Below are 15,462 nucleotides of genomic sequence, written 5' to 3' on the forward strand. Positions count from 1 at the left end.
ACTTGTATTTGAGAAAAGCTGATTCAGGCCAATTGGATATATTTTTTCCCCTCTGAGATTTTTCTTTTGTGACTTCTGTGTCATATTGGTTCATTTTAACTAGTCAAAACAAGTTTTTGATTGTCTTGCTTCTTCAGGGTTAGGCTTTGAAAATCAAGCTGTATTCTTCCCTGTGCGTCATTGACAATCACCACCAATAATAATTACAGATCATAATTATCTTGTGGCAATTATCTGGCTATTTTCCTAAGCATGATCTCAGTAGGAAGAATGCATCTTGATTTTGGAAACCTTCAGGGCAGAGTATAATGGTTAGCCTGTTCTCTATTCTGATGACTTGATTGGACAGCCATGGTGGGGAAGTGCACAGGCAGCCAAAGAGTCATTCTCGGAGCACGTGGTTTCTCTTCACAGATGGCAGTGCTCGCGAGGAGTAATACGAAAGAACACTTTTCACGTTGTGTTTTCTCTGGGACGGCATGGTCTATGAGGGCAGAAGCCGCAGGACAGTTAAAAGATATTCCACGTGCTGCCAAAGTATATCCTCGTCTTCCTGAAAGTGCAGGTTGCATAGACCCTTTCTTCTTTCATTCCCTCTCCCGCCCTCTGTCCAGCTTTGTTTTGTTTTGAATTTTGATCAACTTAAAGGTTAGAAAACTCCTAAGTGAGAAAGGAATCGGAGTGTGCACACAAGCTTGCCTGCTTCTCCGTGCGGTACAGGCCAGTTCTCCCTGTCTGCTTCTAGTGGGCAGGTCCACACGGCCCAGCTTCGGAAAGAGTGGGACGGTAAACTCGAAGTTCCCTGACCTTTTAATCAAATACGTGGTCGAAAGCCTTTTACTGTTTTGAGAATTCCATAAATGTTATTCTAAGCATATGACACATGAAATCTTGGCAAATCTGTATCTTCCCTTTTACTGATTAGATGTTTTAGTGCCTTAAAACTAAATTAGATTTTTTTTTAAAGATTTTATTTATTTATTTGACAGAGAGAGAGATAGCCAGCGAGAGAGGGAACACAAGCAGGGGGAGTGGGAGAGGAAGAAGCAGGCTCCCAGAGGATGAGCCTGATGCGGGGCTCGATCCCAGAATGCCGGGATCACGCCCTGAGCCAAAGGCAGATGCTTAACGACTGAGCCACCCAGGTGCCCCTAGATTTTTTAAACAACATACAAAGTTTTCTCTATATACACAAATATTTCAGCTGTAATTACTTTTCATGAACCTCTAAGTACTAGATTTCAGATTCTGTAATGATTGAAGCATATTTTGATTAATTTGTGTTTTATTGAATCTGAGTCAATATTTTCTTTTGACACTTAATATGGTGACTTAATTGTCACCATTGCTTTACTTCTCTAAGAGTAGCGGCTGCTTTCATTCTCCTTATGCTAAGGGTGCAAAACGCGGGGTCTGTGGAGTCCACAAATACAGATGGCTCTGACTGCCTTTCAGCTACCTCTGGAGATAGAATTGCAGGGCTTGGTTGCCATGGTACTCGACCAACTGGCACTTTCTAGTACCCTGTTAAAGAGGATGCAGGATATGGTGGGTCGTAATTCGCATTACTATTTCTTTTGGTTCAGAAATAACAGACAAGTCTCAGTGGTTTCCCCGAAAAGTTGGAAATATCATCAAATAGTTTTTTCCACAAAATCTAGTGTAACTTTTGTTGAGGAATCTAGACCATTTAGTAACTGCATTATTTTAGAAGCATTTTAGATTAATAGGAGTTTTGAGTCCTATACCCCAGTCTTGCAGAGAGTTTATATAGAATTTTGCCTTTAGTGGATCATTTTAGAACTGAAACCAATATTTTTAGTTGAAGAAAGGCACAGGAGAGCTGGGTCTGGAATTCAGATCCCAACTTCCAGTTTTATTTTTTTATTTTTTTTTAAGATTTTATTTATTTATTTGACAGAGAGAGAGACAGCCAGTGAGAGAAGGAACACAAGCAGGGGGAGTGGGAGAGGAAGAAGCAGGCTCCCAGCGGGGCAGGGAGCCTGATGTAGGGCTCGATCCCAGGACCCTGGGATCACGCCCTGAGCCAAAGGCAGACGCTTAATGACTGAGCCACCCAGATGCCCCTGAAGCCAATTTATTAACACGCTTTGCCTCTCTTCTGCTGGTGCCTGCCTTCTTCTTTGGCTTTTAACCTTATAATTTTTCTTTAATTCGTTCACAGTCTATTTTCATCCTTTTCTCTTTAGAGTAGTGGAAAGGGGAGAAAGTAGCTATCCTGTTATTTCATGTAGGGCTAGAGAAAGGACATACTGCTTCATTTCTCGTGCTCCAGCTTCATTTCCGTCAGCCTGTGACATAGGAAGGTTTGCCCAGGGCCAGTCAGTGCTGGCGTCTTCTTGCTATCCAGGTTAACTTTGGTAAAGCAATTTGTGGCTATTTTCAAACACCTAAATCCATACTGGGGAGCAAGTAATCAAAACTTTGGTAATTAGATTTAGTCTTTATATATCTGCACATTTAATATTTCATTGTCGAAAGAGGATTTGATCCCGGGAAATTCCCCATTGCCTCCCTTGGCAAAAAGGGAGTTTGCGTTTTCCCGTTGCTTCTGTGTGGCGGGTTGTGTTAGCGGTCATGATGTCTGAGCCTGTATCTGCGGCATACTTGGAGCCAGCTCAGATTGGAATTTTCCGTTTATTTGAGGCCAATCACCAGAACATCTGAAGCGATCAGAAGCTGGCATTTATGGAAAATTTAAGCACTGAGAAGTTCAGTATATCCCTGGTTAAGGATTATCAGGTTTCACCAAAGGACAGAGGTTGGCTTCACTGAGTCCCAAGAAAATGACCAAACTTAAACCCTGGCTTGCACACACCGGTGAGCAGCTGTGCGATATGGTGAAGTGTCACAGAGAAAAGCTGTATTCTTCACGTTGTCGTCTTGTTACACCTGTTCTGTTCCGGGGGGCGTGTCTAATGGACCTGACAGGCTAGAACTCGCTTTGCTACATTTGCCTTGCCTCCGTCACTGACGTAGCTTCGCATGCACACTTCATGGCTAATCAGCAAGGACGGTAAGAACAAAAGGTGCTCCTGTTTGTGGACAGCGGCCCCTCCGTCTGAATGCAGAGCCCCTCCATCTGGGTGGGTTGCTGCACCTTGCCTCGTCTCCCCTGTGGCTGTGCCTGGCTGAAACACTTGCAGGCAGAGACTGGCTGATGGAAAAAGAAACATCAGAATGAGAAATGGAGAACACACATGTTCATCTGAGGTTTAAAGGAGGTTGACAGTAAGAGAAAAGCCTGAGCACTCATGGGTAGAGAAAGTGCGATCATGCCAGTGTTAGCAAAGAGGAATGAAGAGCCCGGCACTAGCAGAAAGGCAGACGTGCCTGAAGTGCAAGATCCTGGCACTTGGGGCTCGAAACTGGAGAAGCAGAAAGAATGCTAAGTAACAGCTCCAATCGGCATCAGCTGCTCCCCCACATAAAAAGAAAACCAGACAAGGAAAAAGGGCCAGGTGAAAGGGGCGAGGCAAGGAGGGAAATTATGTTTTAAACTCTTCTCTCCTTGGATTTTCACGTTGTTTGTAAGACTGTAAGACACACACACCCCGCTCCCCACCCCGCAATGTGGTTCATTAACCAGAAACCCTGTAGATGGCAACAATAATGAAGAGAGAAGCATGTAGTTTACTTAAAACCTACAGGAAGGAAGTTTTAGGCCTGGTGATTTAGTCTTTACCTTGACATTGGATGCTTCAACCTTAAGTTGTACTAATTGCTGGAACACACAATGACTATTTTTTTCCAGTTTTATTGAGAAATAATTGGCATACATCACTGTATAAGTTTCAGGTGTACAGCATGCTGGTTTGATTTGCATATATTGTGAAATGATCCCCACAAGAGGTTTAGTTAATATCCGTCTTCTCATATAGATACAATTTAAAAAAAAAACCTTGAGATAAGAACCTTTACAATTTACTCCCTTAACAACTTTGCTATGTATCATGCGGCATGGTTAGCTACTAGTCATCCCTAGTACTTACTTATAACTGGAAGTTTGTACCTTTTTAAAATATTCTATTTCATTTACATTCAACTAATTAACATAGTGTATTATCAGTTTCAGAGGTAGAGTTCAGTGATTAATCAGTTGTATGTTACACCCGGTATTCATTACATCACGTGCTCTCCTTAACGCCCATCACCCAGCCACCACATCCCCCAACCTCCTTCCGCTCCAGCAACCCTCAGTTTGTTTCCTATGGTTAAGAGTCTCATGGTTTGTCTCCCTCTCTCATATTTGTCTTGTTTTATTTTTCCCTGCCTTTCTCTATGCTCCTCTATTTTGTTTCTTAAATTCCACATGTGAGTAAAATCATATGATAATCGTCTTTCTCTGATCGACTTTTTTTGCTTAGCGTAATACCCTCTAGTTCCATCCACGTCATTCTTCTTCTTTGATGGCTGAGTAATATTCCGTGTGTGTGTGTGTGTATACACACCACATCTTTGTCCATTCATCTGTTGATGGCCATCTCAGCTCTTTGCATAATTTGGCTATTGTGGACATTGCTGCCATAAACATGGGGGTGCAGGTGCCTCTCGGATCACTACATTTGTATCCTTGGGGTAAATACCCAGTAGTGCAATTGCAGGGTCATAGGGTAACTCTATTTTTAACTTCTTGAGGAACCTCCATACTGTTTTCCAGATTGGCTGCAGCAGCTTGCATTTCCACCAGCAGTGGAAGAGGGTTTCCTTTCTCCACATCCTCATGATGATTAGTTGTTTCTTTTCTTGTTAATTTTAGCCATTCTGACCAATGTGAGGTGGTATCTCATGTGGTTTTGATTTGTATTTCCCTGATGGCAAATGATGTGGAGTATTTTTTCATGTGTCTGTTGGCCATTTGTATGTCTTCTTTGGAGGTCTGTTAATGTCTTCTGCCCATTTCTTCATTGGATTATTTGTTTTTTGGATGTTGACTTTGATAAGTTCTTTATAGATTTTGGATACTAAACCTTTATCTGATAAGACATTTGCAAATATCTTCTTCCATTCTGTAGGTTGTCTTTTGGCTTTGTCAACTGTTTCCTTTGCTGTGCAGAGCTTTTTATCTTGAGAAGTCCCAATAGCTCATTTTTGCCTTTGTTTCCCTTGCCTTCGGAGATGTGTCATGAAAGAAGTTGCTGTGGCTGATGTCGAAGATGTTACTGCCTATGTTCTCCTCTAGGATTTGGATGGATTCCTGTCTTACGTTTAGGTCTTTCATCCATTTTGAGTTTATCTCTGTGTATGGTGTAAGGAAATGGTCCAGTTTCATTCTTCTGTATATAGCTGTCCAATTTTCCCAGCACCACTTATTGAAGAGACTGTCTTTTTTCCATTGGATATTTTTTTCCTGCTTTGTCAAAGATTAGTTGATCATAGAGTTGAGGGTCTATTTCTGGAGTCTCTATTGTGTTCCATTGGTCTATGTATCTGTTTTTGTGCCAGTACCATGCTGTCTTGGTGATCACAGCTTTGTAATATAGCTTGATCAGGCAACATGATACCCCCAGCTTTGTTTTTCTTTTTCAACATTCCATTGGCAATTCAGGGCCTTTTCTGGTTCCATATAAATTTTAGGATTATTTGTAACAACTCTGTGAAAACTGTTGATGGTATTTTGATAGGGATTGTATTGAATGTATAGATTGTTCTAGGAAGCATAGACATTTTAACAATATTTGTTCTTCCAGTCCATGAGCATGGAACATTTTTCCATTGCTTTGTGTCTTCCTCAGTTTCTTTCTTCAGTGTTCTACAGTTTTCAGAGTACAAATCCTTTACCTCTTTGGTTAAGTTTATTCCTAGGTATCTTATGGTTTTTGGTGCAAGTGTAAATGGGATCGATCCATTAATTTCTCTTTCTTCTGTCTCATTGTTAGTGTATAGAAATGCAACTGATTTCTGTGCATTGGTTTGGTATCCTGCCACATTGCTGAATTGCTGAGTTCTAGCAATTTTGGGGTGGAGTCTTTTGAGCTTTCCACATAGAGTATCATGTCATCCATGAAGAGTTAGAGTTTGACTTCTTCTTTGCTTATTTGGATGCCTTTTATTTCTCTTTGTTGTTTGATTGCTGAGGCTAGGACTTCTAGTACTATGTTGAACAACAGTGGTGAGAGTGGAAGTCCCTGTTGTGTCCTGACCTTAGGGGTAAAGCTCTTAGTTTTTCCCCATTGAGAATGATATTCTCTGTGGGCTTTTTATAGATGGCTTTTATGATATTAAGATATGTTCCCTCTATTCCTATACTGTGGAGTTTTAATCAAGAAAGGATGCTGTATTTTGTCAAAGTGTTTCCACATCAATTGAGAGGATCATACGGTTCTTGTCTTTTCTTTTATTAATGTAGTGTTTCACATTGATTGATTTGCGGATGTTGAACCAACCTTGCAGCCCAGGAATAAATCCCACTTGGTTCTGATGAATAATCCTTTTAATACATTGTTGGATACTTATGGCTAGTATCTTGGTGAGAATGTTTGCATCCATATTTAACAGGGATATTGGTCTGTAATTCTCCTTTTTGGTGGGGTCTTTGGTTTTGGAATCAAAGTAATGCTGACCTCATAGAAAAAGTTTGAAAATTTTCCTTCCATTTCTATTTTTTAAAACAACTTCAGAAGAATAGGTATTATATCTTCCTTAAATGTTTGGTAGAATTCCCCTGGGAAGCCATCTGGCCCTGGACTCTTGTTTTTTGGGAGATTTTTTATTATTGTTTCAATTTCCTTGCTGGTTATGGGTATGTTCAGGTTTTCTATTTCTCTCCTCTATCAGTTTTGGTAGTTTACATGTTTCTAGGAATGCATCCATTTCTTCCAGATTGCCTAATTTATTGGCATATAGTTGCTCATAATATGTTCTTATAATTATTTGTATTTCTTCAGTGTTGGTTGTGATCTCTCCTCTTTCATTCATGATGTATTAATTGGGGTCCTTTGTCTTTTCTTTTTGATAAGTCTGGCTATGGGTTTATCGATCTTATTAATTCTTTCAAAGAATCAGCTCCTACTTTTGTTGATCTGTTCTATTTTTTTAAATTTCTATTTCATAGATTTCTGCTCTAATCTTTATTATTTCTCTTCTCCTGCTGTGTTTAGCCTTATTTGCTGTTCTTTCTCCAACTCCTTTAGGTGTATGGTTATGTTGTGTATTTGAAACTTTTCTTATTTCTTGACAAATGCTTGTATTGCCATGTACTTCCCTCTTAGGACCACCTTTGCTCCATTTCAAGGGTTTTGAACAGTTGAGGTTTTTTTTCCATGAAGTTTTTAAATTCTTTAATTTCCTGGTTGACCCATTCATTCTTTAATAGGATGCTCTTTAACCTCCCTGCATTTGTTTTCCTTCCAAATTTTCTTTTGTGATTGAGTTCAAGTTTTAAAGCATTGTGGTCTGAAAATAGGCAGGGAATAATCCCAATCTTTTGGTACCAGATGAAACCTGATTTGTGACCCAGTATGTGATGCATTCTGGAGAATGTTCCATGTGCTCTCAATAAGAGTGTGTATTCTGTTGCTTTAGGATGGAATGTTCTGTATATATCCGTGAAGTCCATCTGGTCCAGTGTGTCATTCAAAGCCCTTGTTCCCTTGTTGATCTGCTTAGATGATCTGTCCGTTGCCGTGAGTGGGGTGTTAAAGTCCCCTACTATTATTGTATTCTTATCAATGTGTTTCTTTAATTTTGTTATTGTAATTTTGTTTATATAATTGGCTGCTCCCAAGTTAGGGGCATAAATATTTACAAATGTTAGAACTTCTTGTTGAATAGACCCTTTAATTATGATATGGTGACCTCTGTCTTTTTTTTTTTTTTTTGAAAATTTTTATTTATTTGAGAGAGATAAAGAAGGAGCAGTAGGGAGGGGTAAAGGGAGAGAGAGAAACAGACTCCCCACTGAGTAGGAAGCCCGACATGGTACTCAGTCCCAGGACCCAGAGATCATGACCTGAGCTGAAGGCGGCTGTTTAACTGACTGAGCCACTCAGGCCCCCCCCCCTTCTTCATCTCTTATTACAGTCTTTGGTTTAACATCTATTTTGTCTGATGTAAGGATTGTTACCCCATGTGTCTTTTGATGTCCATTAGCATGATAAATGGTTCTCCACCCACTCACTATCAATCTGGAGGTGTCTTTGGGTCTAGAATGAGTCTCCTGTAGACAGCATATGGATGGGTTTTGCTTTTTTTTTTTTAAAGATTTTATTTATTTATTTGACAGAGGTAGAGACAGCCAGCGAGAGAGGGAACACAAGCAGGGGGAGTGGGAGAGGAAGAAGCAGGCTCCCAGCGGAGGAGCCTGATGTGGGGCTCGATCCCAGAACGCCGGGATCACGCCCTGAGCCGAAGGCAGACGCTTAACGACTGAGCCACCCAGGCGCCCCGGGTTTTGCTTTTTTATCCAATCTAATACCCTGTGTCTTTTGATTGGCACATTTAGCCCATTTACATTCAGAGTAACTATTGAAAGATGTGAATTTAGTGCCATTGTATTCCCTGTAAAGTCCCTGTTTCTGTAGATTGTGTCCATTTCTTTCTGGTCTATGTTACTTTTGGGTTCCCTCTTCGCTTAAAGAATCCCTTTTAATATTTCTTGCAAGGCTGGTTTAGTGATCACAAATTTTTTAGTTTCTGTTTGTCTTGGAAGCTCTTTCTCTCTCCTACTATTCTGAATGATAGCCCTGCTGGATAAAGTATTCTTGGCTGCATATTTTTCTCTATTAGCACCCTGAAGATATCATGCCAGTCCTTTCTGGTCTGCCAGGTCTCCTTGGATAGGTCTGCTGTCAGCTTATGTTTCTACGTTTGTAGGTTAAGGACCTCTTGTCTAGAGCTGCTTTCAGGATTTTCTCTTTGTCTCTAAAATTTGCAAGCAACACTGATGTGTTGACCTATTTTATTCATTTTGAGGGGGAGCTCTCTGTGCCTCCTGTACTTGAATGCCTGTTTCCCCATATTACGGAATTTCTCAGCTACAATTTACTCAAATATACCTTCTGCCCCCCCTTTCTTCTTCTTCCTCTGGGACCCCAATTATTCTGCTATTGTTTTGCTTTATGTTATCAGTGATCTCTTGAATCTTCCCCTGGTGATCCAGTAGCTGTTTTTCTCTCTTTTTCTCATTTCTTTATTCTCCATAATTTTATCTTCTATATCACTGATTCTCTCTTCTGCCTCATTCATCTAGCAGTTAGAGCCTACATTTTTTATTGCATCTCAGTAATACCTTTTTAAATTTCAATCTGATTGGATTTTGGTTCTTTTATTTCTCCAGAAAGGGATTCTCTAGTGTCTTCTATGCTTTTTTCAAGCCCAGCTACTACCTTTATAATCATTATTCTGAATTCTAGCTCTGATATCTAACTTATAACTATACTGATTAAGTCTCTGGCAGTTAGTACTGCCTCTAGTTCTTTTATCTGCAGTGTTTTTTGTCTTGTCATTTTCTGTCATCATCAGATAAGAATAGGTGAGTGAGGGAACCAAATACAAAAATATCAACCATGACCCCAGCAAAATATACACTAAACAAATCAGAAGAGTTCAGAAACAAAAAAAGAGAGAGAGAGAGAATATACTCAAACAGGTGGACAAACAGAATAATACACTAAGTCCTGGGTGTATTTTGGTCTGTTTGTTAGGAGAAACTGGATCCCAAAATTGTATAGAAAGAAGAATATATATATATATAAAAGTAAAATTGAATACAATGAAAGGAAGCCAAAAATGCAGAATCTATATTTAAAATGTAAATGTAAAAATGAAAAAAAAAAGAGTTGATAAAATAAGAAACTAGTTGAAAAGGAAAAAGAGAATATTTAAACTGAAAGACTAAAGAATCGTGAGGAAAAAACCTGAATTCTATACACTGTTTTCCCCTAGCGCTGGAGTTTGGTACTTCTGTGCGATCAGTGAGCTTGGTCTTAGCTGGCTGTTTCTGCTGGTCTTCTGGGGGCGGGCCTGCTGCGCTGATTCTCAAGTGTCTTTGCCGCAGGAGGAATCACAGCCCCTTTGACAAGGGGCCAGGCTAGGTGTAAGCGGCTTCCAATTGCTCTATGTGGCTTTCGTTCACTGAAGGCTTTCCACAACGCTTTAGAGATAAAAACGAAAACGGTGGCGCCTAGATCCCCAGGCCTAGAGCCGAAAATTCGTGCCCCCTACTCCTCAGTGAGCCCCAGAAGAAAGCTGTCAATCAGTCTTGTCTCCCTAGTTTCCGCCTGCACTCTGTGTTCACCCAGCCTGTGACCCCATTTGGAGTCCCCAGTTTAAAGACTCCTGCGGCTCCCACTTGCGCTGCTCCTCCCGGGGTTTGGGGGGCGGAGAGGCGGGGGGCATCTGGCTCCTGCTCAGAGAGCATTCTCCCCCCGCGCTGTGGTTCGAGATTTATGGCAACCCTGAGAGCCCACTCCTGGAATTGCGGATGGCAGCCGGCTTCCCCAATCCGATGCCTGGGAGCTCTGCCGCACTCAGGCACTCCCATTCTTTCTGTGACCCTGGGGATCCTGGGGCCACACTGTCCCACCTAGGATTTCACACCCCGCTTCGCCACCAGAGCGTCTTTCAGGCAGGGAGGTCCCTCTCCGGAGCAGACTTCTACAAGTTCTGATTATGGTCTCCTGCATATCACTTTCCAGTAGCCGGCGTTTGGAGGCTCCCTCCCGCCACAGTCTATCTTCCCATGTATCACCTCAGATTCACTTCTCCACACTTCCTACCTTGCAGAAAGTGGTCTCTGCTATTCGTGGAGTTGGCAGCAGTTCTTTTCTTAGATCTCCAGTTGAGTTCAGAGGCCTTCAGAATGATTTGATAGTTATCTAGCTGAATTCCAGGGACCAGACAAAACTAGGATCCCCTACTCCTCTACCATCTTCCTCTTCCTGGAAGTTTGTACTGTTTGACCACCTTCCTCCAGTTCCTCTCCCCAGTCCTCCACTTCTGCTAACCACAAACCTGATTTCTTTTTCTATGACTTAGGTAGGGTTTTATTGGTTGGTTGGTTTTTAACATTCCCACACATAGGTAAGATCATACAGTATATGTCCTTCTCTGTCTGACCTATTTCAATTAGCATAATACTTTTGAGGTCCATCCATGTTGTCACATATGGTAGGATTTCCTTATTTTTGTTTTCATGGCTGATTAACATTCATTGTGTGTGCACGCATACACACACACCACCACCACCATCTTTATTCATTCACCCATCATGGGCACTTAGGTCATTTCCATGTCTTGGTTGTTGTAAGCAAGGCTGCTGTGAACATAGGGGGTGCACGTATCTTTGAGTTAGTGTTTTTCTTTCCTTTGATATTTGCCCAGAAGTGGAGTTACTAGCCATATAATTCTCCTTTTAATATTTTGAGGATCCTTCATACAGTTTTCCATGGGGCTGTTCCAACTCACAGTCCTGCCAACAGTTCACAACGGTTCCCTTTTCTCCACATCCTTGCCAGCATTTATTATCTCTTGTCTTTTGGATGACAGCCATTCTAACAGGTGTGAGGCGATATTGTGGTTTTAATTTGCGTTTCCCTAATGACTAGTGATGTTGAGTATCTTTTCATGTACCCATTGGCCTTTCATATATCTTTTTTGGAGAATGTCTATTCAGGTCCTTTGCCCATTTTCTAATTGGGTTGTTTTTTGTTATTGAGCTGTAGGAATTCTTTATGTATTTTGGATATTAACCTCTTACCAGATAATAGGGATTGCAAATATTCTCTCCCACTCTGTAAGTTGACTTTTCATTTTATTGATGTGAAGCTTTGAGTATGGTGTAGTCCCATTTGTTTATATCTTATGTTGTTGCCTGCACTTCAGGTGTGATTTTACTAAGTCCCCTGCCAATGAGGTTTATTCCTGTCTTCTAAGAATTTCATGGTTTTAGGTTGTAAGTCTTTAATCCATTCTCAATTATTTTTGTGAGTGGTGTAAGATAGAGGTCAAGTTTTATTCTTTCACATGTGAACATCCAGTATTCCCAGCACCATTTACTGAAAAGCCGGTCTTTTTCTCGTTGTGTATTCTTGACTCCCTTGTCAAATGCTAGTTGACCATATATGCTTGGGTTTATTTCTGGGCTGTTGATTCTGCTCCATTGGTGTATTGGCCTGTTTTAATGCCAGGGCCATACTGTTTTAATGACTGTAGCTTTTTAGTGTAGCTTGAAATTAGGTGTGGCACCTCCTGCTGCGTTCTTCTTTCCTAGGATTTGTTTGGTTATTTGGGTTTTGTTTTGTTTTGTTTTTTGGTGATTCCATATAGATTTTAGGAGTGGAATGCCATTGGAATTTTGATAAGGTTTGCATTGAATCTGTAGATGGCTTTTGGTAGTATTAACATTTTAACAGTATTAATTTTTCCAATCCACGAACATGGGATACCTTTCCATTTATTTGTGTCTCCTCGATTTATCAATGTCTTGTAGTTTTCAGAATAGAGATCTTTTACCTCCTTGGTTACATTTATTCCTAAGTACTTTATTGTTTTTGATGCTATTAAAGATGGCATCAATTTCTTTATTGTTTTTTTCAAAAAATTCATTGTTGGTATTAGAAAATTCATTGTAAGTATATAGAAATGCTACTGATTTTTGTATGTTATTGTTATGTCCTGTAACTTTACTGAATTTGTTGATTAGTTCTAATAATTTTTTTTGGTTGAGACTTTAGGATTTTCTAATATAAAATCAGGGCATCTGCAAATAGAGACAATTTTATTTCTTCCTTTTCAATTCTTCTTTTTTTCAATTCTTCTTTTTTTTTTTTAAGATTTATTTATTTTGAGAGAGAGAAAGAGAGAGAGAGCATGAGTGGGAGGGGCAGAGGAAGAGGGAGAGAGAATCTCAAGCAGACGCTGAGACAAACACAGAGACTGATGTGGGGCTCGATCCCACAACTCTGAGATCATGATCTGAACTGAAATTGAGTCAGATGCTCGACTGACCACACCCTTCCTTTTCCATTCCAATAACTTTTATTTCTTTTTCTTGCCTGACTGCTCTAAATAGGGCTTCCCGTACCGTGTCGAATAGGAGTAGTGAGAGTGGTTAACTTGCTCGTGTTGGACCATCCTTGCATCATCGCAGGGATAAATCCCACCTGATTACGGAGAATGATCCTTTTAGCACTGCTGAATTTGTTTGGTAATATCTTGAGAATTTTTGCATCTCTGTTCATCAGGGATATTGGTCTGTACTTTTATTTTCTACTGATGTCCTTATCTGTCTTTGGTATTGGGTAATGTTGGCCTTATAAAATAAGTTTAGTATTCCCTCATCTTTAATTTTTTGGAAGAGTTTGAGAAGAATTGCAGTTAATTCTTTAAATGTTTGGTAAAATTCACTAGTGAAGCCATTTGGTCCTGGGCTTTTCTTTGTTAGGACATTTTTGATAACTGAATTCAATCTCCTTACTAATAATTAGTCTGTTCAGATCTTCTATTTCTTTCTGATTTGGTCTCAGTAGTTTGTATGTTTCTAAGAATTTTTCCATTTTTTTCTAGGTTGTCCAATTTGTTGGCATACAATTGCTCATAGTAGTCTCTTATAATTGCTAGAATTTCTGTGGTATCACTTTCCTTTCTCATTTATAATTTTGTAATTTTGTTGATTTGGTCTTTCTTTTTCCCTTGGTTTGTCAATTTTGTTTATCTCTTCAAAGAGCCAACTCTTAGTTTGGTTAATCTTTTCTATTGTTTTTCTGTTTTCTGTTTCATTATCTCTGCTCTGATTTTTATTATTTCCTTCTCTCAACTAACTTTGGGCTCAGTTTGTTCTTTTTCTAGTTCCTTAAGGAATAGAGTTAGGTTGTTTATTTGTTAATGTGGGTGTTTATTGCTACGAATATCCCTGTAAGAACTGCTTTTGCTGCATCCTATAGATTCTGGTTTTTTGTGTTTCCATTTCTGTTTGTCTCAAGAAACTTTTATTTCCCCTTTTAATTTACTCTGGTGCCTGTTTTTTCCACTGGCATTTTAAGCTGTAGTAGTGAGTGTAGACAGCATTCCAAGATAAAGTACTGTCTACAAGTCTATAGTTTGGGAAAATGTTTTTAAATTAAATCTAGAATATGGATGCTGTAACAATAGCAGCTCCTTTCATTGAGGTCCTGCATGGCAAGCACACTCTGTCTTCCAGTCTTTCCCTGAGTGTTCCTGTTGGACAAGTAACATTTAAAAGCAACAGCCCATCAGGGACATTAATTTGAAAGAAGGCTAATATCTGAACCACCCAGGTCTGTAGGCTCCAAAATCTGTGCTGCCTTTTAATTGTAAGTAGGAAATCTTACAGAAGTGAGACAGATACCAAATCATGTTAGGGTCCATGCCAGAGATGGGAGTGACTGATGGTGCCCTCATTCAGATAGCAGCTCAGGGCAGACAGCAAGTGAGGGGTTGGGGTCACCTGGCCCACACAGGGTGGGGAGACCGACCTTTGTATTCTGGCTTTAAAGCATGCTTCCTCTTTTTGCTAGTGTGGCTTGCTAGAACCTTTGGTGCTTTCAGATGCATGGTAACAGTAGCCACATACAGCTCTAAGTGCAAATGGCTTCATAAGCATGTTTAGTTATACAGGGGCTACTATATACAGCTATCTGTAAATATATATACGGCCTTCCTGGTAAGGCCTTTTGAAAGTCTGCGTTTCAGTCACCACAATATTGTGTTCAAATGAGCAAAACTGTAGCTTTGGCATTTCTGATTTTTTAGAAGAGTGTGTAAAGTGGGGCGAATGAGGTTTGTAAAAGCTAAAGTCTGAACAGAAACATGATGTTAAAACAAAGAACTTCACAAATGCAAAGTTTTTACTTTGGGGCTGCTATTTTAAAACGAACATTCGAATTAGAATCCAAAGCAAAACAGCGTAATGAGCAATCTAATTATGATGTTCTAAGTAACAGACTCATTATAGAATGTTATGTGCAAGTATCATCACCGGAGAGTCACAAATACAGTGTTTTATTTCAAGGCTCACTTTGAGTGGATCTCTGGAAAAGGATGCCCTGTGTTTCCAAATGTTCTCCTAAGGGGGCAGGAAGCGGGCAGCCGGAGGAGTTGCTCTGCTTAGCAGCCAGCAGCCCTGCTGTTTTACAAACAAGCTAATAAACAGAGTAAGTTGGTCAAAGAAAGCCAGAGACTGGAGGGGTTTAGGGTCTTGGGCAGGCATGTTTGGCAGCACTGAAGTACTGTGTTCCAGGTTGGGATACAAGGAAGCCCAGGAAGAAGTAGAGGTCATCATCAAGGAGGGAAGGTTTTGGGCTCTGTTCGCATCCTGTGCTGAGTGTAAGCCTATCGGGGAAAATGGCGGATCCAGAACTGGGCGTTTCTTTCCCCTGCCAGCAGGGCCTGGCTCTTGCAAGGACCCACTTGAGTGTGGCATGCACCATGGCAGAAGTGGGAGAGCTCCACTCTGGTGCCCCTTGGCCACTGTCCTTTCAG

This window comes from Ursus maritimus, unplaced genomic scaffold (genome assembly GCF_017311325.1).
Source record: "Ursus maritimus isolate PB19 unplaced genomic scaffold, ASM1731132v1 scaffold_33, whole genome shotgun sequence".
In the NCBI taxonomy this organism is placed as follows: domain Eukaryota; kingdom Metazoa; phylum Chordata; class Mammalia; order Carnivora; family Ursidae; genus Ursus; species Ursus maritimus.